A 27,766-nucleotide genomic window follows, 5' to 3' on the forward strand; every position below is an offset into this window, starting at 1 on the left:
TACCCTTGGCAGGAGAAGGATCCCTGTAAGCAACAGCACTGCTATATACTGAACTTGAACTTGCACCCTGCCGATATGGTCATCTAAAAGGAATAATCCATAAGATTAGAGAAAACTACAATAATATAGGATTTAAACATTCTTAGAATAATTATAGTCAATTTTATTGATAAAATAATATCAAGGCCAGAATCTATCACCTCCAAACCAAAAATAGTAGCCAGATAAGGTAAAGCATGTCAAAATAAAGGCTTTTACTCCGGATTTTCAGATAGCCATCAAGAAATGTGATAATATTTAGATAAACCAAAAATAGAAAGGAAAGGGCTGTTGCAATTTTTTGAAGTTATTCCCTCCCAGACAAAATGAAATACTATTTCTCTATTATAACTATGTAAAAGCTAAGCTTATCGAACTCCCCTAAACTTAAATCAATGCTTGTCCTCAAGCAAAAAACATGTTCTCAACATTGTGCCAATAATTCGTAATAACAAATGTAACCTATGTGCCGTAAGCTCAAAACACAAATGCAACAATACGTTATGGAAATACTAACTTAGAGACCAATCATATCACAATACTTTGTCTCGCCAAGTAGAGAGTAGAACTATCAAGCTTCCACAAAAACACAGATTTCTAAATGTCACCATGCTCGACGCTTCAACAAATACCCTTTATCTCCTTATTTCTACCTAAGTTGGGACGACTTTTGTTGTTCTTCTTTTCTTTGGCCACTAATGTTTTTTCTTTTCTTCCCCTTTTGTTTTGTCACGGCTTTTATTCCCTTCTTTTTTCTTTGTTATTTGCCCGTGACTTGAGTTCTTTAGGCCGTATTTCGGTCTTTTGATGCGAATGACAACACTTGTGGTGAAGGCACCCAGTTACTCAACCAAAAAACATCGTATTTTGATTTTTTTACGCAAATGACAACAGTTGTGGGAAAGCACCCGTTACTCAACCAAAGCACGTTTTACCTAAAGTGTTTTGCATACTCATGACTCTAGTCACCGTTGTACGTGAATAACAATATTTGTGATGAAGTTACCCAGTTACTAAGTAACATAAACCAGCAAAATAGATGTAATTTTCCTTTTTGTTTTTGTTCTTTCTTTTTTTTTCAATTCATGCTAAAGGAAATTTCCACGAGGAAGGGCCTTTGAATTTTTCAAAATGATGTGTGTCCCATTTTAGGCATATAAGGATCAATTGGGCGGTGTTTTGACAAACAAATATGATTTCACACTAACTCCTATGATTGAATGAAAGCAAAAACATTCCAACTCTTTTTCCACGCAATTCAAAATGAATGAAATTAGGCCTCAACGCAACAATCACATAACGGAAGTGCACATTCATATCTCAATCTTATGCTTTCTAAACAACATTTATTCGTCAAATTACCAACTGTCATTCTCGATAAACTCGAAGAAAAAAAAGTAGTGACAGTATCTGAAAAAAGAAAATAAAATGAAAGTAGTTTGGTAGTATAACAAAAGAACAATGAAAACTTGAAAAGGAAGAATTTTTTACATTTGAAATGGTTTATTGGGTCCTTCACGTTAAAATTGGATATGAGAGGTTCCATGTAATTTCAATTGAACCAAGAGTCTAACCCCAAAATGCTAAATAATCATATTGACATTCCGACAATCAAATATCTTACAAAACTTGATATATCATAAAGAGCAATACATATTGTTTACTTGATTGAGATTACACTTAAGTACATCCCATTCAAAAAGGATGAAAAACACCCATAGTAGTAAATCAATTGTAAACCGTTCAAAAACCATCCAAGAACATTTTTCAAAAGAACAAACTTGGTAGATATAAAAAGAAAAGTACTACACCATAGTGCAAATGATGAATATCAAGATTTCAAGATAACGATACAAACACATAAAACGAAATATGTCTAATGAATGAAATGAAGAGTGGGAGCCAAGAAAACGTTTTACCACCATTATCACTTTGCAAAGACATTCTACTTTCTTCAATCATCATATGTGTCATTGTTTTCAAAGCCCCAGCCCCCAACACAGTTGTAGTATACCTCCTCATTGCCACCTCATACACATTCCATTAATGGTGACCATGCATGAAGACAAATAGATAAGTTCGCAATTCCTCAACCAAAATTTCTGCAAGAGTGCATGTTATGAGGAATTAGTGTATTGTGCGTCATTTGGCAGTTTTGAATAAGATAAATTACAAACAGGGCTTACTTCTAAAGACTTGACGACTCCCTCTAGCTCTACCGCCTTCTGCGACCATTCTTCCAAACTTCCCTTATACAAATCCACAAGCTTGCTCACCTATGTGGTCGAAAAACATTCAAATGCAAACCAACTATCAAAATATATAGATACGACAAGATGTCTGCACTATACGAACCACTAATTTTATGCTTAAAAAAGATAAGTAAGAAGGTCATCATATAATTAGGAAGAGCATGAATCATTAGAGACACACAACAGACACCCAAAAGAAAAGTGCCAGTCTTTTAAACAAGACCTTCGTGCTTTGTTATGTTTTTTTATGATGATCGCCATACTTTATTATAGAATAGATCAGGTCAAACCTTACTCAAGCAATTAAATCATGACGTCACCACTACAAGTATATATGCACTCAGAAAGTATGATTCACAAAGAAATTGGAGATGCAGTTAGTTATTTTCTAAAAGTATATAGGCTTCATTTGATTACATTAAAAATCCTTTTAACAACTGCTTATGATGCTGAAAGGGAAGCCTGAATTTTGAAGCAAATTTGATATTCCAAATCATAACAATTCTAAATATCAGAGTGGCCCTGCCATTATGAAATTAAGCAAGGTTTGCCAAATGTGGATTAAGAATACAATTAAGAAGAGATACGTTTCAATGTTAGATCGGTTATCCACATTAAAGATACAACCGCATTCTATTTATAGCACAAAGTCTTAACTAGAGAGAAATGTTTGCTGCCATGCACAATACATTGGAGAAGTTACAACAACTCTTCTAGTGAGTAGACTCCTAAAATGCATACAAGGTCATCCATTTTGCCCATGGAAACTTTTCCAAAGTGAATAAATTACTATCTTAAAATATGAGGGCCTAAGGGAACTGATTTAACTTGGAGTAAGAGGTATGAATGATAGGAAATGTGACTATGCAGTGGACCTGAATCACTGGGTATAAAGCCTAGCATATCATGAAAAGGTGTTCAAGTGTATCATGGCTTCTTCAATTTCAACCAAATTATATAGGTGAAATGACGACACAAGTTTATATGTTCGTAAGAAGGACAAGAGAAACAGAGGCTAGCTCTATGGAATTTCCTGTAGTTTCACAAGGAGAATCTAGCTATATAAAATTACTATTGTTTCCAATATGATAGAATCCTAAACTTCAGGTGGGGAGTTTGTAGAGTGCCTATAAGAGATCAAGATATTGTGTTAACAAAGGTTTCCTTACCTTTGCTTTAGAACCTCGTAATTCTCTTCTCTTTGGCTACCACCAATAAGTTCCCCCATCTAGTAAGAACAAGTGGTCAAATTATTGAAAATTCATAACAAGCCTTATCAAAGAATTACCCATAAGATTTCAATCTACTTGGAAAAATAATGTGTTGTAGAGAGAAGGGGAGAAAAGGAGAGAGAAGAATAAGAGCCTACCTTAGGTACAAGCACGTCCATTATAGCAACAGTTTTATTTTCTTCATTGACCTTCATATTTCTGGCGTTGCTTGCTTTTGGATGGTTATAGACGATATCTGTTATCATAATTTGGGAGGAAATCGATCATGTATAAGCTATGAGTTGATGAATTGAAGATGATGGATAGAAGATATGGCAATTTACCTTTCATGTTCAGAAGCTAAATAATCCCCCATTCTGCTTTATTCTCAAATTTTCTCATTGCTTCCTCAAGAATGGCAACTGCCTCACTGTAAGCGACTCTGTGAAACTTGGATTTTGCAACCATTTCAAGTCTTTTGAGGGCAGTTCTATCAATAAATTTGGTCATGATCTCCATATCGCCATAGCAATGGTCAAGCAACCACTGACAAAGAAACCTGACATATGCTTCCGCACAGTTCATATCATCCTACAAAAGTGTCAACTCTATTATCTTCTATGCTAGAGCATACTTGGAAGAACTTAAAAAGAAAGATAACAACGATTGCAAGTTTCTGGGAATAGGGTAGCAACACAATGGTTGTTTAGTGTCGATTTTCAAAGAAATATGGATTAGTAATCTCGCCGTTTAACTGTAGCTACAGATGAGGAAAAAGAATCTGTTGACAAAGTTACAAAACTAGTAGATTTAAATCAACTGATCCTATCCAAAAGGATAGGAAAACATTAGCAACACACTCCGACTGAATTTGGGCCACAACAAAGCGAGGATATATTGCATCCAGATGGATTTTACACAATTAGTCATTATAGTGACAAAAGTTTTCAGTGTGCATGAATTTGTCCCTATAAGATCATTTATGTGCATTTCTCAAGGAGTGGAATATGTAGCATGATAGAAAAAAAGTTGAATTGCTTTCTTTTTCATGTGTATTCAAAATTTTGTACGAATACACAGAAAAGCTTACAATTAGCAAACCTTTATATTAGCAAATTCTATCTCGTGTTCCACCATCCAAAATTCAGCAAGCTATCTTGGAGTATGCGATTGTTCAGCTCGAAATGTTGGCCCGAAGGTATACACACTACTGAGAGCAGATGCATATGTTTCTATAGTTGTCCTGATACATTCAAAATGCTTGCCTGCCAAAAATGTCTTCAGCATAATCAACTTTTCCATCCCTCTTAGGAATGCCACCACCAAACTTCCATCTCTCAGCCAACTTGTACCATTCATGCAGCTTTGAGAGGTTCTCTTTAGCGTTGGTACGCTCAGCAACAACAGCAACAATTTCCTCCTTACTTGATTTAGCAAACTTTAGTGTGGCTACTACTTCTCCTTTCTCCTTGGTGGATTTCTCTAAATCATAAAGTATCGAAGCATTCGAGAGGATGATTTTATGCTTTGATGTTCTGAGTACAATAATAGTAGTAATAGTATGCTGAAATTTTGCCTACAATAGTAGACATACTGCCCGCATATGATTTTAATATTCCCTTCTCTAAACATGAGATGCCAGTTGATATATAGAATGCAAATCTCATGTACCCAAGTAGACAATTGCAATCTCTAGGTTTTTGGCATCTTACTGTTAAGACAAATGAGTTAGTTTCATTATTCAGTCATTGTCACATTGTGGGAATGGAATGTCTGATCCACTTTCAGTGTAATCTATAGTTTGGTCTTATGTAAACGGTACATGTGATATTCCTCTATGTATGAACTTAGTCTGTTTGGGTAAGATTGAAAGTGATGAGCTTTTCCTTAAGTATTGTTTATGATAAAGGATCTGAAACTTTGAAAAAAAATAAACAAGGCTTTTAAATTATTGTCAATTAGCATAAAGTTTCAACTTTATTAATTAGTCATTTAGTTAATTTTTTTAATATTGATACACTTTAATTTAAGAACAAAATGTATTTGTACTATTTATCTAAAAACATCTCTTTCAGTTGACTTCGACATAATTAAAATTTTATGAGATATCTTTTAATTATTAATTAATTTAATCCATGCACGGGCACACTCTAGTTTATATATATGTCAAGGTTTATTTATACATAATTTTTATTTTTCACTAAACAATCCAACTTCAGACTCTTTTTTCCTATTCTTGCTACTTATTACGAAAACTCTGGACATCCTTTGCCTCAATTTCAATATCGGTACTTCAAAAGCACAAGTCTTTGTGAACACTACCCTAAATGACTCGCACCTTGAGACTCATAGTCTCGACTCTCTTCTAAGTTAACAACACATGAACTATTAATATTAGCAATTTTACATCCACATTATTAATTAGGGTTAGTTACACTTAAACCTCCTATGAAAATGTGAACTACACTTCCTCAATCCCCTCCCCACCTCACCACCAACCCCCCCCCCCAAAAAAAAAAAAAAGAGTTCCAAAACTACACTTGCAACCCCTAAAAAAATTCACATTTTACACCTAAACCCCTTAGTTATAGTTTGGAAAACAAAATGTTGTTCCTTTAATATAGATTATGCTGGACTGCTGGAACAAAGCTGGTAAAAAAGTTCAATAGATTATTATATTTTATATGATCCCTAATATGCAAGTAAATTTGTCAGCAAATTTTCTTTCCTTTAATGCACTTGTCTCTAATTCTCCTTTTTCGAATAATTTTTTTTTGTGGTCATGTAGATTTCTGCAGTTGCTAGAATCCGAAATGCCTTGGCATATGCTACCCACACATTCTTCCAGAAGCATGGTTTCTTTTATGTGCATACTCCTATTATCACAACTAGTTATTGTGAGGGTGGAGATGTTTCAAGTCACAACAATAATAAGTGATGTTGAAAAATTTGAGGAGCTAAAAGAGAACCCTCCTCCTTGAGAATCTGACAGAAAGGCTCTTGAGCTTGTTGTCAAGGAGAAAGGAGAAGTAGTAGCCACGCTAGACAATAATTTAAAAGCCTTGTTTATTTTTTTTCAAAGTTTCAAATCCTTTATCATAAACAATACTTAAGGAAAAGCTCATCACTTTCAATCTTACCCAAACAGACTAAGTTCATACATAGAGGAATATCACATGTACCGTTTACATAAGACCAAACTATAGATTACACTGAAAGTGGATCAGACATTCCATTCCCACAATGTGACAATGACTGAATAATGAAACTAACTCATTTGTCTTCACAGTAAGATGCCAAAAACCTAGAGATTGCAATTGTCTACTTGGGTACATGAGATTTGCATTCTATATATCAACTGGCATCTCATGTTTAGAGAAGGGAATATTAAAATCATATGCGGGCAGTATGTCTACTATTGTAGGCAAAATTTCAGCATACTATTACTACTATTATTGTACTCAGAACATCAAAGCATAAAATCATCCTCTCGAATGCTTCGATACTTTATGATTTAGAGAAATCCACCAAATTACCCTGCATTCAACTCCAACTAACATGCAACATTCTACATCTCCTACTTCAAAGAAAAGTACACATAAATAGGGTGAGAGTGGAGAAAAAGCACAAATATTACACCATATCACTAACAAACATAACAATTTTCTCCAAAAATATTAAACTTATCTAAAAATTGACAGATTGACTTTCATATGCTTGCTTGAAAACTAATATTAGTTTCCTTCTTTTTGATCAAAATTATCATTCCTCATGCTAAAAGATTCACACGATTCAAACAAAAAATTCACAACCAATGACATTCAACCACAGATCCACAAAAGTTCACATCCACCAAAAATATTGCAAGTTGAATAACACTATAAAAATAAAATAATTACATAAATATAAATAAATTAAGGAGCTAAAAAGATGCTTACATAGATTCAAACAAAGAAGTCATCGAATTAATTTCTTTTCCTTTTTTCTTGACCTTGGCTTATTTGGGTTTTCAAACCCTAGATAAAAAAATTAAAAATCGAGACATGTGAGTTTGGATGGGGGTTTGATGGGGGGCTCTCATAAAATGGTCATAAGAGAACAATGATTTTGAGGGTTTTTTCTAGCGGGTTTTTTTGAATTTTTGTGTTGTACCCACCTCCATTGCTGCTTCTACCGAGGGTCAGAAGAGAACAATGATTTTGAGGGTTTTTTCTAGCGGGTTTTCTTGAATTTTTGTGTTGTACCCACCTCCATTGCTGCTTCTACTGAGGGCGCATAGGGGCACCACGAGGGCTCGTCACTTTCGCCGCCTAGAGTCAGCCATCCTCCACAACGAACGCCACCGTCTCTCCTTCAACGAGGCTACGAAAATCCTTAATTTTATAGCTAATTGGTGAAGGAAGATATGTCCGCTTCCTCAATCGGAGCAATAAACCCAAATGTAAGTACTTATCGATCCCCTTTTTCATATCACCCTCCAGCATTGGTACAAAACCCTAACCCCTCACTCCCTCTCTGATGCCTTTCGTCCTCTTTCCTTACTTTTTCTTCTATTTTTTTGGGTTGAGAGAGAGAGGAGAGCATAAATGAACATGGTGTATTTGGGGAAAATGGTGTTTTCGGATTCAGAGAGCAAAAGGGAAATGAACTTTGGTGGGTTTGGGGAGAACGGTGGGTTTGGGAAGACACACACGAACAGAGAGGAATGTGTATTTTTAGTATTGAGAGAGGGTTTCTGCAATTTGCTTTTAATATTGCTTCACTTATGTATATAATACATACATACATACATATATAAAGTGGATGTAATTGCCAAATTTGAATTGTTGATTCGAACTAGGGGTGTAGAGAGCTCGAGTTTGGCAATTTATTATTATTATTATTATTATTATTATTATTATTATTATTATTATTATTATTATTATTATTAGATTAAATCATGAGATCGTATCACCGAATTTTTATATAAATTTATAAGTAATAAAATAGGTTGCATAATGTATACTATGTTATAAATATACCAAAATATAGTATGAAATTTTAATTTATTGTTATAAATATAAACAATTAATTAGTTTCTCAAATTATGATAAGGTAGAAGAAATAAGAATACAACTAAATAATATTGTTAAAGGAATATATAAGGATCCTAAACTAAATGAAGAATTAACTTCAGAAACGATTTTTTGTTTATAAATGAAGACACATGATATAATTGACTATGAAATAGAAATTTCATTTGAAAATTATTCAAACATAATCGATTTTAGTCCTGGATCCCTAGCTAGAAAAGAAATTAAGGAAGAATTTTCTGAAAAAAGATGGGAACCCTTTAGAAAATTGTTTTTTAAAAATTTCCCACCTGAAAAACAAAATGAAATTTCAAATCAATTCTATAAGGAGTTATCCATATGGAATAAGAAAATTACCTTTGTTCCTTGGTTTATAACCAAATACTCAAAATAATATTTAAATGTACTAGAGAGAAAATATTTCCTAGAAAATGGGAAAATTCTAAATAACGTCCTTCCCCCTCAACAGCCTTTCAAAATGAATTCAAATGAAATATAGATTAATTTTAAAATATTTTCTAAATTAATTGAAGATGATGCTTTAATAGTTACAATCTCAAAAATAAATGAGTTATTAAAAAAGCAAAATTATGCCAATTTATACTTAAATGTTATAGGGGAACAAATTATGAAATTAAATAATAAGATTGATAAGATTATGGAATGGCAATGAGTATTGGCCAAAAGAAATCAACTCAAATAAGACATTAGTTGAAGAAACAATAGGAGAAATTATTGCGAGACCCTCAATTCAACCACCCCCCAAATATTATAGGTTTTAATTTAAAACCTATAGGAGACCTAGAAAAATTTCTGGATCAAAAATTTAAAACTCTAAAATTAAATACTCTAACTAGTGACAGAGATTCTCAGGATTATAAAGATGAATTCATGGAGGAAATTAACAAATTAGAAAAATTCGCTAGGAAGCCAATGCAAATCAAATTTTATTATCCTAGACCAACACCCCAAGATGTTTTTTATGAAGAACAAGAGATAATTGACCAAAATAGTTATAATGAAAAACAAATTTATGAATGGATATTGATGGGTTTACAGAAAGATAAATTTATAATACTATACATAGAATGATGATGTATAGTACTATCTGTAAAGGAAATAATAATTCCGATAAAACTATTGCTAAAATGATCATAGCAGGATTCACTGGCCAATTAAAAAGGTGGGATAATTATCTCAGCCAAACTGATAAAGATGAAATATTAAATATAGTAAAACTTGAAGATAATATCTCAGAAGAGAAAGCAGTTTATACATTAGCTATAAACATCGTTGAGCATTTTACAGGTAGATGGTCAGATAACAATGAAATTATAAAGAAAAAATATATTTAATAGGCATATTAAAAATAAAATATAGATATGAAAAAAAAAACACTCAAAAGATTGGTCCAAAATAAATTAACAAGGGTGAATTCCTTTTATTCATAATAAAAGGGTATAAAACAATCCAATTTCAAACATAGGGTAAGTGTCTCACTTTATGTTATTTATAATAGATAGGGTCTTTGCTAAATGTTAATGAATATAGATTTTTTTTTTTTTTTTTGCCTTTTTCTCAACATAGGACCTTTTTATTTTTTAGCATTTTCAAGATAAGAAAGGGGGCAAAATACAATTTATCTTTTTTTTCTTAAAATTTCAATTGAAAATTGTTAATGATGATGATGATGATGGTTGAATAATTCTAATTATTGTTTTATTATATATATAATCAGATTAAAAGTTTAATCAATAATTACGAAATCTTAAAATTTGGGCACCCGATTCATACGAAATTTAAATATACACAAGACTGTGGCAATCAGATCATATCGGATGGGTATGATTTAAAATCACACGGTCTGATTCAACGATACATCGTCTTGAATGATTACTTTTATGTTTCGAGTACGATATCTCGACATCCGTATATTCAATAAGTTTAAAACTTTACCAAATGTATTTTTCTGTAAGGTTTATTATATCTAATGGTCTGATATGAATTTTGATGGCCTGATTAACCCATGTTGATCAACAATGTAAGATGATAGTTACATCAATGATATACTAACATTTATAAATATATAAAATTTGCAGATTATGAACATATAATAATTTCAACTATATCTATGTAAAAATTTGATAATTCGATCTCATGATTTATAATAATAATAATAATAGTAGTAGTAGTAATAATAATAATATAATAATAATAATAGTAACACAAAAAGTCAAATCCATCTCTTTCTCTCTCTTTTTATCGTTTCTTTTCTTCTTCCTTTTTCTTTCTCTCTTTCTCTCTTTCTCTTTCTATTTCCATTCTTTCCTCAAACCATTCTCTAAGAACCCTAGCCCCCAAATTCACGGCAACAAGAAAGGCAAGTCGGCAACAAAGACAGCGATGAGTGCGGCTTCTAGGTATGTCACAATCAAGAATTGATTTCATTTCTTGTAGAGAAGTTTGTGGAGCTACATTCAGTTGCCGCAATGGCTGTTTACAGAAATATATATAAAGGATCTAATGCCAACGGCTAGTAACTGACTTTCAAGAAATAAAAAGAATATCTGCAACTAACAGAAGCGCATAAGCACTTTTAACCAAAAATAATAGCAACTAATGTCCTGGTTTAGCACTTTTAAAGTGTTCGCAGCCTCTTCAATCTGCTGCATCTTCACTCTGCAACTTCATTCCAGCACTTGAACTATTATTTCTTCAACTCTATTTCTAAATGTTTGGTTCGTTCGTGAAAAATTGGGTTATGAACTATATGTAAAGCGGCCCTGTTATCGCAGAGGAATGGAATTGGCTGAGGAACAATAACAGTAAGATCCCGCAAGAGTGAAGATATCTATACTAATTCACAAGCGGTAGCTCCCATAGCTCTGTATTCAGCTTCCGCAGTAGATCTTGACACTGTATTTTGCTTTTTTGTTTTCCAAGAGATCAAAGCAGGTCCTAAAAAAATACAGAAACTAGTTAAGGATCGTCTACTGTCTAGGCAGGAAGCCCAATCTGCATCACTATAGGCTTTAAGGTCAAGAGAGGTGTTGGAGGGAAAAAAAGGTCCTTTGTGTGAGGTGCCCTTAAGGTAACGAACTAAGTGTGTTGCTGCCTCCCAATGTTCTTGACAGGGAGATTGTAAGTACTGACTGAGTTGTTGTGTTGCGTGAGAGAGATCTGGTCTTGTAAAACCAAGATAAAGGAGTCTACCAACTAATCGTCTGTACACAGCTGGATGGGGAAGCACATTGTCTGAAGTGGCAGTGAGCTTAATTCCAGCTGGAAATGGAGTGTTGGTGCCCTTAGCCTCTGTCATCTTCATGTCTAAAAGTATGTCTTTAACATATTTTGCTTGTGTGAGGATGATCCCTTCTGGTGCACGACTATTTCCAGCCCCAGAAAATATTTGGCTGGTCCCATATCCTTGATGGTGAAGAGTTGATGGAGGTAGTTCTTAACTTCTTCAATAAGAGCCAAAGAGGTACCTGCAAGTAAACGTCGTCAACATAGACAAGTAAAACAATAAAACCATGAGAAGATCCTTTGGTGAATAAGCAACAGTTATGCTTGGACTGTTTGAAGCCAAAGAGCTCCAACTTGGAACTAAACTCATAATTCCATTGGCGGGAGGCTTGTTTAAGTCCATATAAGGACTTTTGCAGCTTGCATGCATGTCCAGCTGGGACTATGTATCCGTCTGGAGGGTTCATGTAGATCTCCTCGTCTAAGGGCCCGTGCAGGAAGGCGTTATTAATATCAAGTTGATGTAATTCCCAACCTTTAGCGGCTGCCACAGCTATAAGTGCTCTAACAGTCACCACCTTAGCAACTGGTGAAAAACTCTCGAAGTAATCCACCCCTTCAATCTGATTATAGCCTTTGGCAACTAAGCGTGCCTTGAATCTATCTATTGTTCCATCAGGGTTGAATTTTGAGTTTGTACACCCATCTACACCCAATTGATTTCTTATTATTAGGTAGAGGTTGAACTATCCAGGTCTGATTTTGTTCCAAGGCCTGAATTTCAGATTTCATAGCTTGAACCCACTCCTTTTGTTTAACAGCTTGTTGATAGCAATAAGGTTCCTGAAAAGATGATACAACAGAGATAAAGGCAGAGTGTTCAGGTGAGATTTCAGATATAGAGGTTACATTACGAAGTGTCGATGTGTTGCAAACGTAATCAGTCATCCAGGCTGATTTAAATGTGGCTCTTGTTGATTTCCTCAATTGATGATCTGCTGGACTAGGTGAACAAGGAGCCTCTGCTGTAGTATCAGATGGGCTGAAAACATCATCAGAAAAAGATTGTAAGTCAGATATAGGTAGAGGTAAAGAACAGGTGACAGGATCAGAATTTTGGCCTTTATAGGGAAAGATGTCCTCATAGAAAATGACATCCCTACTAACTATTTGAGCTTTCTTTTCAATGTCAAAGAGCTTATACCCCTTTTGACCATGCATATATCCAAGGAATAAACATTTGGATGATCTTGAGTCAAATTTTCCTTTAGAAGGATGAATATTAGTAGCAAAACAAAGGCATCCAAACGTCTTCATATTGGTGTAGTCAACTGGTTTATTATACAGCCTTTCATAGGGTGATTGCCAGTTGAGAATGGAGGTGGGTAATCTGTTTATAATGTAGGTGGCTGCAGGTATGGCTTCAGTCCAAAAAAAGCTAGGAAGAGAGGATTGAAACATAAGTGCTCTTGCTACTTGCAAGAGATGCTTGTGTTTCCTTTCCATAACCCCATTTTGTTGGGGTGTGTATATACAAGTTTTATGGTGAAGAATTCCTTCTTTCTGTAAAAAAATTTGGCATTCTTTCAGTTCTAATTATCTTAATATTCTTACCAAATTGTGTTCAAATCATTTTGTGAAAGGATATAATCAAAGATATAGTCTCAAGTTTTTGTTTCATAAGGAACGTCCAAGTGCACCTACTGTGATCATCAACAAGAGTTAACATGTAAGTACAATTGGATAATGATTTTTGGTTATATGGTCCCCAAATATCAATATGTATGAGATCAAAAACATGCTCAGAAACAGATTCACTCAATGTAAAAGGTAATCTTTGTTGCTTGGCCAAGGGACAGATTTCACAATGGTCATGTTTGTTCTTAGATGTGTCAATAAAGGATAAATGTGAAAGTACATTTTCTGATACATGCCCCAATCTCTTATGCCACATATTTAATGTAGCAGTGCTAGAATGACAGTGATGTGAATCAGATACAGGTTTAAAAAAATGTTCTTTCACTGCCTGGAAGGAAGAGGGATGAATGACATAAAGTCTTCCTACAGTCTTCCCTATTGCAATGATCTCTCTAGTCTTGAGGTCCTGCAATGTACAAGATTGATCAGAAAACATAAAACAGATAGAAGAAGAGGCACATAGCTTGTTAACAGACAATAGGTTATATTTCAAGTCTGGAACATATAACACTTCTGTAAGTTTAAGTTTATTTTTGAAAGTGAAATAGTTCCAGTTTTCTGAACCATCTTCTTTGATCCATCAGCCAAGTAGACACAAGAATCAATTAACTTCTCTGTCAAAAACTCAAAAAGATTTTTATCTTTGCACATATGTGTGGAAGCTCCACTATCCACTATCCAAGATTCGGCATCGAGTTCATCACAGAATTTTAAGGAAGAATCTTTACCTGAGAATTGATCAAAGAATGTCTGAGTGTTCACCTGTGCAGAGCCCTTATCTCCCAATAACTTCTGTAGTTCTCCAATCAATCCAGACAGCAGCTTCTTATTAACTGAGTCTGTTGTTGCTGCTGCAATATGGTTTTCTATTTCTGTAACATTGAAAGCTTGACCACTACTTTGTTGTTGTTTCTCTTCTCAACCAATGCCTTGTACCACTCTGAATATCCATGGATTTCGAAGCATGTTGTCTTAAGGTGACCCTTCTTTCCACATTCATCACAAACCATATTTTGTTTTTCTGTCTGTGTCTTTCTCTTTTGTGCAATCTTGGCAAAAAATTGGCATTCTTTCCACCTTCTTTCACTTGCATGATCATATTTTGGTTTGAGTCAGTAAAGTTCACATTCACCTCTCTCTGTTTTTCCACCCTTAAAACCATAGAATAAGCCTTATTGACACTAGGAAGTGGCTCCATCAATAAAATCTGACTTCTAACGTGGTCAAAAACATCATGCAATCCCATTAAAAATTGCATAAGTTGAGTGGATGTATTTATTTCCAAGAAAACTTTAAAGGCCTTGCATTCACATTGTGGAAATGGTGTAAGACAAGCCAGTTCATCCCACAGTTTTTTAAGCTTTGTATAATAAGCTGATACAAATAAATTTCCTTGAGAAATAGAAGCAATTCGCCTCAGAATTTGATACACCATTGGACCGTACTTTCTCCAAAGCGAGCTTCCAATTCAAGCCATAATTCTCTTGCAGATTTGATGTATAGAAAATTCTCAACTATATCTCTAGAAATAGAATTCAAAATCCAAGAAGTAACAAGGCAATCGTTTTTTACCCATTGTTTATGTTCCTCTGTACCTTCTTCAGGTTTTACACATGTTTCGTCGATAAAATCAAGCTTCATTCTGCCCCCGAGGCCTATTCGTATTGCTCGGCTCCAAGACAAGTAGTTTCGTTCATTTAGTACGGAGGAAACCAAGGATAAGCCTGTATTTTCTGCAATCTGCAGGCTTATGGAGTCTGCATCTTCCATCAGTTTTCTTATGAATTCTGTCATGGTTGGATTGTACAGGTAAAATGCGTAGAGTTGGTGAAAGTAAAATCAGGAAAAGATCAGTTACATGGCTCTGGTACCATGTCACAATCAAGAATTGATTTCATTTCTTGTAGAGAAGTTTGTGGAGCTACATTACAGAAATATATATAAAGGATCTAATGCCAACTGCTAGTAACTGACTTTCAAGAAATAAAAAGAATATCTGCAACTAACAGAAGCGCATAAGCACTTTTAACCAAAAATAATAGCAACTAATGTCCTGATTTAGCACTTTTAAAGTGTTCGCAGCCTCTTCAATCTGCTGCATCTTCACTCTGCAACTTCATTCCAGCACTTGAACTATTATTTCTTCAAGATCTTCTTTCTCTGTTGAAAACTCACAAAAACGCCCAGCAAAAAAGAGGAAGTTCTTGTGGAAAAAAAGACTTCTAAATTCATCTCATTCTTTTTCTTTTTCTGAAAATTTTATGTTAGAGAAGAAACCTATACTAAAACTGAACTAGAGCAAACTAAGTTTGTTGAAGTAGTGTATTTGTAGTATAAATAAGAACTAAAGATTTATCAGTATGACTAGAGAGGTCACAACTTTGCCTTTTCTAGTGTTTTTTTTTTTTTTTTTGGTGGTACATTTCAAGGATTCTTGTTTAATACTAACCGAATTCTTTATTGGTCTTGTTGTTGGATTCTTGTTTAATACTAATCGGATTCTTTATTTGTTTAATTCGAGTTCGAGCTCGAGCTCGACTCACTAGGCCCAAGCTCGACTCGTTGTCAGGCTTAGTGAAAGTCTTTTTACAAAAGTACATGAAATAATGCAATAATATATTTGGATTATGATATATAATGATAATTTTTTATATAAAGAGACGTGATAATTTCTTTTTAAAATTTTCTCCTAGGCGACGTCACTCACTTAATGACCTACCGTTGTTGCTCGGATCCAGGCAGATAGGTGATGGCGACTGCTGTCGCAGGCTGGCGGCGACATGTGATGGCCGTCGATAGCGGCCAACAACGAGATGGAAGTAAGGTAGCAAAAAAAATCGAAAGGAGAAAAGACATATTAAATAATTTATATTAAATAACATAATTTTAAAAAATGAATATAAATTTTTGATATTTTGATGTTTAAGTAATATAATCTATGAATAAATATATTATTCATTAGAAGATAAAACAAAATTATGATATAAGATTTAATTGAGAGTTATAGAAAAAATATTTTGTGAATAATATGAATAAATCTACCACTATCTTATATCATAACGATCTATTAAGAAATTAAGTACAAAATCAGTGAAATGTGTGCAATATTGTTGACTTGATTACTGAACTTTTAATAAGTACATATTTTCTTGTTCTTCAAGAACAATGTTTGTGCAGGCTTCAAGAATGCCACCTCGTCAAAATTGCAGTATTTGTTTTCCTTTTTTCTCTTGCTTTCTTGGAAGTACAGGAAAGAGTATGGGCTCCCCAAGGAAAGGGAATCCCTCCTCCCTTACCAATTTGCTTTTTGATTTCTTGCCATTGCTTAGACACAAAAAGGGTTCTCTATCCAAATGTAAAACGAAGGAATCAACCATTATGCCAATCATAGTGGTCACAATGGAAAGTCATCAATGAAATAATGTTCTGCTTCTTGTTTTCTTGGATTTCTCTGCACAAGAACCAGAGGAAGTGGAGGACCCAGATTCTTGAAGGTCTCATTTGTAAAAACCCTTCCCACCATCGAACCCTTTCACCTACATTTCTCCTTTCCCCCCTCTGTTTACTTCTCAGTACAAGAAAAGCAGGCGCAAAAGAAGGGTTTTAAAAACCCCTCCAAAACAGAGAGGAAAAACCAACAGAGGGGTTAGGGTTTAGTACCACTGGCGGAGGGTTTATTACTCCAATTGATGGAAGCGAAGATGTGTTTCTTTCACCAATCAGCACACCCAGGAAAAGCGGCATTGGAGGTGGATGCGACACAAAAATCCAACAAAGAAAGCCCACTGGTAAAAACCCTCAAAACTACTGATCGCTTCCCACCATCAAACCCCATCCATACCCACATGTTTCCATTTCTCGATTTTTTTATGTCTTTTATTTAGGGTTTGAAAAGCCTGAGCACTAGAGAGGAAAGGGCAAGAAAAAAGGAAAAGAAATTGACTGTTACAGGGACTTGAGGGGGGAATTGTTGGTTGCTTGGTTTACTGTTACTGCTAATTTTTTTCTGATAATTACTTTGGTAGGATTGATTATCTTGAGAAGAACAAGATGGTATTTATCTGGTGGTTTGTAAAATTACTATAGAGCACGAGATTTATTTGTTTACTTCTTTTACTCCTGTCTGTGAGAGTATTAAAAAACTTGATCATTATGTATAAAAAGTTGGATAGCCAGTTTTTGTGCTACTGATAGTGCAAGTATTTATTGGAGGTGAATGTTCATTTAAGGTTATTCAAGTTTCTATGTGATTTGTCTCTAATCACAGAGACGTATAATACGTTAGTCATGGTGAATGATGTTTCTATCGTCCTTTGTTGCAGATGACAGTCCGTGATGCTTTAAATTCAGCACTTGACGAAGAAATGTCTGCTGATCCCAAAGTCTTTCTAATGGGTGAAGAGGTGAAGTTTTTATTGGTTTGAATGAGAGAAAAAAGTTCTTTCTATGTTGTTGATTTGTACTTTTTGTTCTAATAAACTTTTTGACATGTTTTCTGTTGTTATTCAGGTTGGTGAGTACCGAGTTGCGTATAAGGTGAGTGTCAATTCAATTATCACCTCAGGTTTAAGGGAAAATATTGGTCTTACATACTAGTTATTGATTTACACATGTTCATTAGATCTCCAGAGGGCTTTTGAAGAAATATGGCCCTGAGCGGGTTCGTGATACACCTATCACCGAGGTAGGATTTGGTCGTGTAATCATGAATTGTTTATTTGGATTGAGTGATAACCATTTAATGCTCAACCATATGACACTATTCCAGGCTGGATTTACCGGTATTGGAGTTGGAGCAGCATATTTTGGCCTAAAGCCTGTAATAGAGTTTATGACCTTAAACTTCTCAATGCAGGTGAGCATTTCTTTGCTTCAAGTGATGTTTTGGTTTCATGGCTTTGAAACTTGGAAATATTTACTTCCACTAATACCTTCCTTTTTTAAAATTTCATCTCCGCGGCTGCAATTTTTTGCTGCAAGTGGCAACCCTTTTTTTCCTGCTGTTATCCTGGACCTTGATACATTTAAGATCCTGTACTGCTGTTGCACTTCCTATTTCATGGCTATTCTTTCATAATACAGCAGCTCTGGGTTTGTGTTTTGTTTTAAAATGGTCAATGGCGATGTTATCTCAAGATACACAAGCTCAGCCATGGAAAGAACATTACTGTGTTAATTGTTGGCAAACATTAATTTGGATATGTCCTCGCTGGAAAAATTGAGAAAAAAAATTCACTGGTTGCTGCATTCTTCTGAATATAGATGCCACAAATCACCTTTGGTTAGTCATTTTATCAATGAGAATGAGACTGAACAATTCAGTGTCAACCTCGCCATATGTGTGAATGAATGTCGTACTTCGCTTTCTCATTTTCATATTTATGAAGTCAGAAGTTCTCGTAACTCAGCTTTTTCTTTTTTGTTTTTGTCTTAGGGGGTGGGGACTGAGGATAAAGGAGGTTATGGAGGATTTTATGGGTGCAATTTGAGCTTTTTCAATGCTCTGAACATGAAGAGTTTTATATGCATTCTTTAATACAGAAAAATAAAAACAAAAATGGTTAAGACAATGTCTGGGAGGCAACTTACACGGTGATTGAAGGCCATTGATCACATTATTAATTCGGCTGCAAAATCAAATTACATGTCTGCCGGTCAGATATCAGTGCCTATTGTTTTCAGAGGCCCAAATGGTGCTGCTGCTGGCGTAGGTGCTCAACATTCGCAGGTATGAATTTAAACCAATTGGCTGGAAGTCCTAGTTGAGATGTCTTTGTAATGTTTAAGCATGTGAGTAGTGTTATAGTTACATCTTTATCTTGTTATTGACCTAGAGCACTGCCATGCCACTTTGGTCTATACACTGTCCAGTGCTCCACATCCTAAACCAGAGGTAACTCTAGATGAAGTGACTTTCTGCTGCTGGTTAAGGGAGAGAGAATATAGGACATCACTGACTATTTCATATCTAGCAACTAACATAGGACTAAATGGAAAACCATTGGAAAAAGATCCCTTTGATGGACTAAAATGCTTTATGTCATGCATCTAACCTGATAATTAAGAAATGTTCAAGAAGGTGAGGGGGATGCTTCCTGTTCAATGAAGCTGACTTGAAGTAGCATGTTCCAAAAGAATACAAGAAAGAATCCTTCATATTTGGGGAGCACTAGAAGGTAGGATACATGAGTAATCGCACTTGTATTTACGAAGAAACTCTCAAATTGGGAAAAAAAAAAATTATTTGTCGTGCTTCTTACCATCAGGCTCTGGCCTATGATGTATGCCATCCAAAAAGTTCTATTAATGGACCATTGCATGATCAAGTTTAACCACAACAGTATTCCAAAGCAACTAATTTTTATCTCCAATAGTGGAACATGTGTTACTGTTAGAACGCCCTTCGTATTGATAGGGAAAGTTGGTCACTGTTTTGAGTTATACAATGACCTAATAAATCAATATTTACTTAGACTAAAGAATTAGCTGTTTAATACCCATCTTCAGTCATTCCCTGCTTGGAGAAGAATTTGATTGACATACACATAGTCATTGCAACATTTGGACATTTCTTGCCTTGTAAACCGAGTTTGTGTCATTTGCAGTGCTTTGCAGCATGGTATGGTTCATGTCCAGGATTAAAGGTATTGGTTCCATATTCTTCAGAAGATGCACGAGGCCTGCTGAAAGCTGCTATAAGGTATCCAGATCCTGTCGTGTTCCTTGAAAATGAATTGTTGTAAGTTGTATGACAGTGATGATTTTCACCAGGCCTACTTATGAATGTAGCTTGGCATCTGTACATAATTTTGTATCAATCTTAACTTGTGTAAATTTTTTCCTTGGGGGATTAACTTTTCTTGTATAGATATGGAGAATCATTTCCTGTCTCGGCTGAGGCTCTTGATTCCAGTTTCTGTCTTCCTATTGGGAAAGCTAAGGTATAACTTCAAGAGGGTATTATTATTGTATCTTTCAACTTACATATTAATTGTTTCTCATCAATGAAAGCTTTTTGACAGATAGAACGTGAAGGAAATGATGTAACAGTCAATCACTGCTTTCTCGAAGATGGTTGGCTATGCTCTAAAGGTCTGTCATTTATTTGTGAATAAATTAAAACTTACTCTTAAGACATGATTTACAAGCATGATTTTGCTCTTTATTAAACCCCTGGATAGTTTTAGACTACGACCTCTGAAGATAAATTGCCTTGCAAAGAAGCAAGACAAATCACCTGCCTGGCAGCGATGGTTATGGTGTCCAAGTAATTCTTATGCGTGTTTAGTTGAGTTGTATTTTTCAGAATTTAAAGAAGTGTGTACTCAGAAAACTGACATTCATAACCTTCAATATACACTCCTTATTTATCTGCATCTTTTGGGGCATGTACATTTTTTGGAGTTTCAATATGAAATTCACTTATTAACTCTGAATTTTATTTATTTTTAATATCTCTCAAATTAGCGTGACAACCTTTTGAATAGTACACAAATGTATTGGGTGGATTTTGTTTGATGATTAATGTAGAAAGATTCATTAATGATGATGGCATCACTTTTGGACTTGTACTGACAACATATGTATTGGAATTTGATTACGTCCAAACAGCAGCCAAATTATGTATCGTTTCTTGACACCGCTTGCAGGACTTTGAGGTTGATGAATTCTAGTATATATTTATGACGTAGTAAAGATTATGACGTAGTAAAGATTATGTGTATATACATTTATGTATATATTTATGTAATTTCAACTGCCTTATGACTCATACTTAAATATTGGAACTCATATCATTCTTCCTATCAAGTGTTGAGAATTCAATTTCATTTATCTTTCATCTTGCAGATGAAGAGGAAGCTGGCGAAAGTTAATCGGGCTCTGCGAGCCCGACTTCTTGAGGAGGAGGAAGAGCTGAATGAGAATAAGGGAGCTGATGATGCTGATGCTCAGAAACATCAGATGCTAAGAAAACATCAAAGAAAAAGAAAGGTCTCACGAGTGAAGTTCTCAACGATGAGAGGTTTACAGCTATGTTTGAAAATAAGGTATTTCATAGAGGTCCTGTTTATGCAAAAAACTTGCTCTTCTTGATTGCTGGTGTTAGTTATGATCAACCATGTAGTACCTTGTTCCCAGGGATTTGTGAAATAGTTGGAACTTTAATAACCCCTGGACAGTAAGTAATATAGAGACACTTGAAAATGCACAAGAAATGATAATCATTATACATATCTTTAGCGCAAAGAATCACTTTTGGGAGCAATGAGATACATATATATCGGCTGGTCACGGGCTTGAGTATTAACCGCCTTTATCCTCTGAAATTTAGGCTACATCATTGGGATATCTCTCAAATTAGCGTGACAACCTTTAACAAGAGATTGAAGCCCAATATTCATTGTGACAATAGTCTTAGATTAGTCAGGGAATTAATTTGTTGGAATGTGGATGTGTGGACACTGAAAATTATTATTTGGGGGTTTACAATTTTTAATGAACACTGAAACTTGTGAAGGAAGTTAGTGTCTTGAGAAAAATATGCGAATTATCCTGTGGTAGCACTTGAATTTTCTAATTGTTGTCTTGTCTTATCCCTTAGATTAATAGGAATTTTTGGTATAAGTCGAGATAAGTAGGTGAAACTAGCACTAGTGGCATATTAAAAAAAAAAAAATTGTGTGAAGTGTGTTCCATTGACCGCATCAAATAAGCAATGTTCAAGAATCAGCACAAAAGCCTTTGTGTGAGCTTTTGGGCCAAAGCACTTTCATCTAAATAGTGCTCCTACCTTTCTTTTGATTGAGGGCATCAAACTTAGTGTGTCCATTCTAGAACTTGCTTGTGTAATACATTTTGAGTTCACATTCTTGTAAGATTGGTACATGAAAGTGATAAGGGCACTTAGGAATACCCCATTGACCACAAAAGAGCCTACCTTGAATTCACCCATAGCAAAACTCATTTGAGCCTTGGCTTTTCCTTTGTTGGTTAAACCGCGTTATAAGCTTAATCATCCCCTTCTTGATTATCTCCTCAAATGATTTTGAACCCATTCAAGGGGGTGGTGTTGGCTTGGTTGTTTGTTAATTGACATGAAAATGAGTGAATGAAATGAGGTTGCATACAAGCGATGCACTGCTAGTCCCAAATAAAAGAAAAAAAAGAAATGGGACGAGGAAATGAAAAAGGAGAAACAAAAGATTGAGAAAAAAAGAAGAAAAAGAAGAAAAAAAGAAAGGAAAGAAAAAAGATTGAGAAAAAAAAGAGAAACAAAAGAAAAAAAGAAATTGGACGAGGAAATGAAAAGCAAATGATGAAACAGAAAGAATAAAGAGAAGAAAAGGAAGAAAACAAGAAAGGAAAGAAGAAAAGATTCAGAAAAAAAAGAGAGAAACAGAAATAGCAAAAGGAAAAATTGGAGGTGTTTGATGGTTCAAATCATTTGAATCGAGTTAAACGGCAGTGAGGGTTGGAAGGATAAGCAACTAGGTCGGCATCACTCCTTTGAGTTCATAAGCCACAATTCAGCCTATCTTTTGCCACACCTTGTCCTAAACCCCATTACAACCCATGGAAAGACCCTTTGATTCATGTATTAATTTTCATTTCGTTGGTGGAGGAGATTTGATTCACAAGCAAGCCTATGGTAATGACATTCTATGTATTGATTTGAGTGGAACCCAAATTCTTAAACACTTTATGAGTGATTAGAGTGACACCCTTGTGAGAGTGCTGAGACTTGTTTCATTTTATTTTGATGAAGTCAATGGGATACTTGTGTGCTGAATGTTGTGCTGCAAGTGCTTGTGTCAATATTGCTGGCTCTTCTTATACTATTAAGTCATATTAGTGTAGGGGATATACTTGAATGACATGAAAGAAAATTTGAGGATTGCTACTTGGATAATTCGTGTAATTGGATTGAGACATGCTTGAGGACAGTCATGGTTCCGGTGTGGGGGAATCTGATAAGATATATTTTAAAACTCTTATGCATGCTTATTTCGAGTGATTAAGAAAGAATTTATTGCATACTTTAATGATGTTAAGTTACCCCATTTTCCTGGAGGATGGGAGTGGGAGTGGGAGTGTAAGGTAGGTTATAGTTTTTTACACGTTACAGTTGGAAGTTGTAGCAGTGAGATTTAACTCTTGTGTTATTGTTATTGTGGTGAGTGGATTTTTGTGTGAAGATCAGAGCTAGCATGCCTTAAAATTAATGTTGTGTGTCGTCTTTTGCCTCTTTATTTTTGTTCTTAATAATCATTTCACCAATGGGATCAAGAGAGCTTGTGAACATGAGCAGGGAATATTTTCATGTGTCACTTGTGGGTTTTTTTGTTTTGCTTGTGTTGCTATTGAAGCAGCTGCTCGTTATCTATTGTTAGCCAGTTGCTAAGAATTGGGGTGCTGGTGATGATGACTACAATCACATCAGACATCCAAAGTCTCCCAACAGAAACCTTGGTTCAGGTATTTTCTCCTTCTTTTTTATGGTCTATTGAAAATTTATCATTTTATAGGCATCTAAGTCTGGAAAGCCGAATATGAAAGGACTATCCATTGACAAAGTTGTTCACCCCAGGACAAGTCTGGCATCATATTACAGCATTTTACAGGTTTTAGACAGTGGGTAAGCCAGGTAAGTATTATGTGTTGTCTGTTTATTGTGATTTTGTTGTGATTGGTAAAGACATTCATGCACATGGTTCATGGCCATACAGAGCCCTGAATGTTAGTGTTTGCATGTTGATCAAAGACTTTTATCATCATCGTGAACTCACTTAAGTATTTCAGGCCTGAGGTGAAAGCAGTCAGTGGAGAGGTTCTGTGAACATTTGTGTACCATGAAATTTTGGCAAGTATTTTGGACCCTTGCTCTTTTGCGACATTATAGTTGCAATTTTTGTTGTTTAGTACCCATCATGTTCTTATATTTTTAGATTGGATTCTTAGAATACTGCAAAAAGCATGGTTTCACAAGCTGTTATATATGATCTTGCCCTTCTATGAAAGGGGAAGATTGTGGCTGTTGCTCCCATTTTTTGGTTCTCAAACTTACTTTGTTTATGTAGCTCAGTGGTACAATATTTCGCTTGAAGTTACGCTTCATCATGGTGCACATACAGCATGCCTGCATGCATTGCTGCTGTTGCATTGTGATGGTTGCTGGAAATCCTTGGGTTTGCAAACAATGCAAAAATTTTCAGCTATCTGACAAGTAAGGATTCTCCTGACTTCTAGTTTTCATAGTAAATCCTCTCCATGTGTATTTCATTTTCCTAAATAGTATTCTATTTCAGGTTTTGGTGATTAGTGGTGCTATTGAACTTTCATGTTATTGGTAGAAGAAAGAAAAAAAGAGAAGGAATGCTGGGGTTTTGGTGCTTTAACCCTTGTTTCTTCTTTCTTAACCAACCTTTTCTTTCTTCATGGTTGGAGACGGGGGCATGGGAGGAAATAATATTGCTGATTTAAGTGTAATAAACAACAATTGACTGACAGAAGCGGAATAAGTTGGTTTACATATACCATGTGATATAATTTCATGTATCCTTGAGAAAATCTTTTTTCTTGCATTGCTTGTGCACCATAGTAAGCTGCTCATAATTAATGTTTCTGCTAGATTTCTCTTTACTTCTAGTATAATTACTGCTCTTAAGAATGAAAAGAGAAGTGTTAAACAGTGCCTTCAATAGTTTTTGCATATGATATGATTTGGGTGCAACGACTGGCCATAATTGTTATGTTTGAATACTTTCTGCCGTTTTGTTATTTTTTAGACTTTGTTGCTTGAAAATTACGTTTATGAAACTCTGCCAAGTTAGCAGATCAAAAGTTGATGCATATACTCGTGTTCCATTCTCTATCACAGGGAATTAAAACAGCTGCTGAACTGAGGAGGGAACAAAACCTAACAGTGCCTATCAAACTTCACACAGTGAGAATGTGTTATAGCTCTTTTTCATTCCTAGTCCAACCTTAAGAAAGAAAAAGCTAGATTCTTAAATGAAGAGAGATTCTAAACATGAACAGGGACTATTTTCATGTGTCACTTGTGGGATTTTGTGTTTTGTCTTGTGTTGCTATTGAAGCAGCTGCTCATTATCTATTGTTAGCCAGTTGCAGCACATTTAATTATTGGGGTGCTGGTGATGATGGCCACAATCACATCAGAGATGCAAAGTCTCCCAAGAGATGCAAAGTCTCCCAACACAAACCTTGGTTAAGGTATTTTCTCCTCCTTGTACTCAGAAAATGGTCTATTGAAAATTTATAATTTTATAGGCATTTCCTTTCTCGTAACATATTGGCTACTTCTCCTAAACTAATTCAAAGTTTATATTTCTATGAAAATTTGCTTGGGCATATGCAGTAGTGCTAAAACAATAGTGTAAGTTTGTGGTGTGAGTAATTAAATGACTCTTGTTTTGCATACAATATGGAAATAGTTAGAAATGGAAAGGGCAAGAAAGTTTAATTATACATTGTTTTTGCAAAATAGTAGTATTATGTATGCCTAGTTTGCTGATGGTGATTTTCTGGTGCAACAACATTCACTTTTGGATGTAGTGCATGAGAACTTGTAGTGCTATTTTTTTTTTTAATCTATTTATGTTGCAAATATGGCAGTGACTTATGGTTTGTACTTTGATATGATCATTTGCAGGTCTGGTAAGAAAGAAACAAGGTCCTTCTGATATGCCAATATGCAATTATGCGCAGATCAGATTCAATCTATCTGCCAAAGCATGTGTGCTGGGTCAAAACCTCGAATCTGATTCTTCATCTGATTCAAGCACTGAGCCAAAGAAAGTGAGTTATCACGCTGTTGCTGCTGGCCAAGTCCATGTTCCACTTTCTATGAGTGCTGAGACTGTAGCATCCCTGTGATCCATGTGATCACGGCAGCAGTGGCAAGACATTCCTAAGGTTGAGACTTTTGCTTGAGGACAATATAAGGTAGTACTGTTAGTTAAAACATGTTGAACCAGAGGGCACCAATTGCTTACCCTTATCTTTTGTTGTACTATTAAAGTACTTTGTTTTTATTTGCTTTTCCTAGTTTAGCGAGAACGATTGCTGGTAGAAACTGAGTTTTGTACATTGTTTGCTATAATAACATTGACCAAGACGTCATCAAAGTCAAATTTCCTTGTGGAAATATTTGTTAATCCTGCTTGTTCTTGTTTTGTAGGGAGTCAATCTTTTGGAGAAGTATGGTCTAAGCCCTGGTACATTGAAGGGAGAACAACACAAGGAAATAGGGGGATGAAAATGTTGGCAAAATCTTCGTTAGTGAGTTTGTGGTTTCTATGTTTGGTAGCTTACATTTAAGCATGCCAACTAGCAATTTTAGATATTATTGGCTTTTACTTGGTGGGGAATTTTCTTTTGCCATGAATTTTTGAGTTGAACCTTGTGGATACACTCCTTGACCTAGAGAATTTGATCACTTCAGCTCTAAAAAAGGTCTTGTCATCTGGGTCTCTATTACGCATTTGTGCTGCTGACAAAGAATGCATTAATTTTCTCTGTGATTCTTTAGACTTTGGGAGCATGGATGACATTTCTGAAGTTTCTGGTGGAAAGGATGGAAATGATTCTGAGTATGAGCTTTTGGTTTGCAGTCCATCCAAAATTGAGGTTAGTAAATCTTTTTTGTTAATCTGGAGTTGGCTTACCAACATTGTTTTCATCCCAAACATTGAGGTGTAGTTAAGCTTAACTGCTCAACTTCTATGCAGAAAGAGATATTGTATGAGATTACAGCAAAATGATGAAACTGTTATTGTTCCTCTTTATCAGCAGAAGATGATTATGTAGATGTTAAAACTTATCTAGCATTGATTGTGTTGTTTCTTTCAATTGAGAGTTCATGGGCTGTGTTTCGGGCAGTCTTAGGTGGCTCCTTCCAGCCTGGAGAGTTCAAGGGATGAAGGTGGATTCCTACTTGAAAGTCTCTTCCAAACAGTGATAAGTCAGTATTGGGAGTTCTCGAAAAAGTGACTTGCCTTGTTTCTCATAATTGGAATGACGTCTGAAAAATAGATGCCTCTTGTGGTATACACTATGCTCTTCCGTGCTTGTACTCAGCTTGAAGTTCTTCGATTGTACCACTTTCTGACAAGGCCTCGTAGCCACATAATAAGATTTGACGGGAAATGAAAACAGTTGCTGATTTTACCACTTTATGATGACGGCCTTGTAGGAACATAATAAGACATGACAGGGAATGAAAACA

At 35.1% G+C, this 27,766-nt stretch overlaps 2 long non-coding RNA genes and 1 pseudogene across 3 annotated transcripts; 1 reads left to right on the top strand and 2 right to left on the bottom strand.

Annotated features, from left to right (window-relative positions):
* On the bottom strand, positions 1–3,521 carry LOC105160129 (uncharacterized). Its single transcript, XR_002287016.2, has 4 exons — positions 3,461–3,521; positions 2,226–2,315; positions 1,959–2,141; positions 1–83 (listed from the first exon to the last, which is right to left on the bottom strand). It is a non-coding gene; the product is annotated as an uncharacterized LOC105160129 (long non-coding RNA).
* A 145-nt stretch (positions 3,522–3,666) lies between these two features.
* On the bottom strand, positions 3,667–5,242 carry LOC148788368 (uncharacterized). Its single transcript, XR_016065331.1, has 3 exons — positions 4,604–5,242; positions 3,847–4,093; positions 3,667–3,758 (listed from the first exon to the last, which is right to left on the bottom strand). It is a non-coding gene; the product is annotated as an uncharacterized LOC148788368 (long non-coding RNA).
* Positions 5,243–10,844: 5,602 nt separating this feature from the next.
* Positions 10,845–27,302, top strand: LOC105160123 (pyruvate dehydrogenase E1 component subunit beta-1, mitochondrial-like; annotated as a pseudogene). The gene is made up of 19 exons (XR_016065355.1): positions 10,845–10,994; positions 15,123–15,327; positions 16,212–16,342; positions 16,680–17,306; positions 17,841–17,921; positions 18,028–18,054; positions 18,140–18,202; positions 18,287–18,373; positions 19,121–19,246; positions 20,124–20,257; positions 20,387–20,459; positions 20,541–20,610; positions 21,367–21,482; positions 23,889–23,994; positions 24,045–24,150; positions 26,192–26,400; positions 26,720–26,756; positions 27,071–27,168; positions 27,270–27,302. The product of XR_016065355.1 is annotated as a pyruvate dehydrogenase E1 component subunit beta-1, mitochondrial-like (transcript).
* Positions 27,303–27,766: the final 464 nt, after the last annotated feature.

The sequence above is a fragment of the Sesamum indicum genome, linkage group LG4 (genome assembly GCF_026168435.1).
Source record: "Sesamum indicum cultivar Baizhima isolate 11 linkage group LG4, ASM2616843v1, whole genome shotgun sequence".
Taxonomy (NCBI): domain Eukaryota; kingdom Viridiplantae; phylum Streptophyta; class Magnoliopsida; order Lamiales; family Pedaliaceae; genus Sesamum; species Sesamum indicum.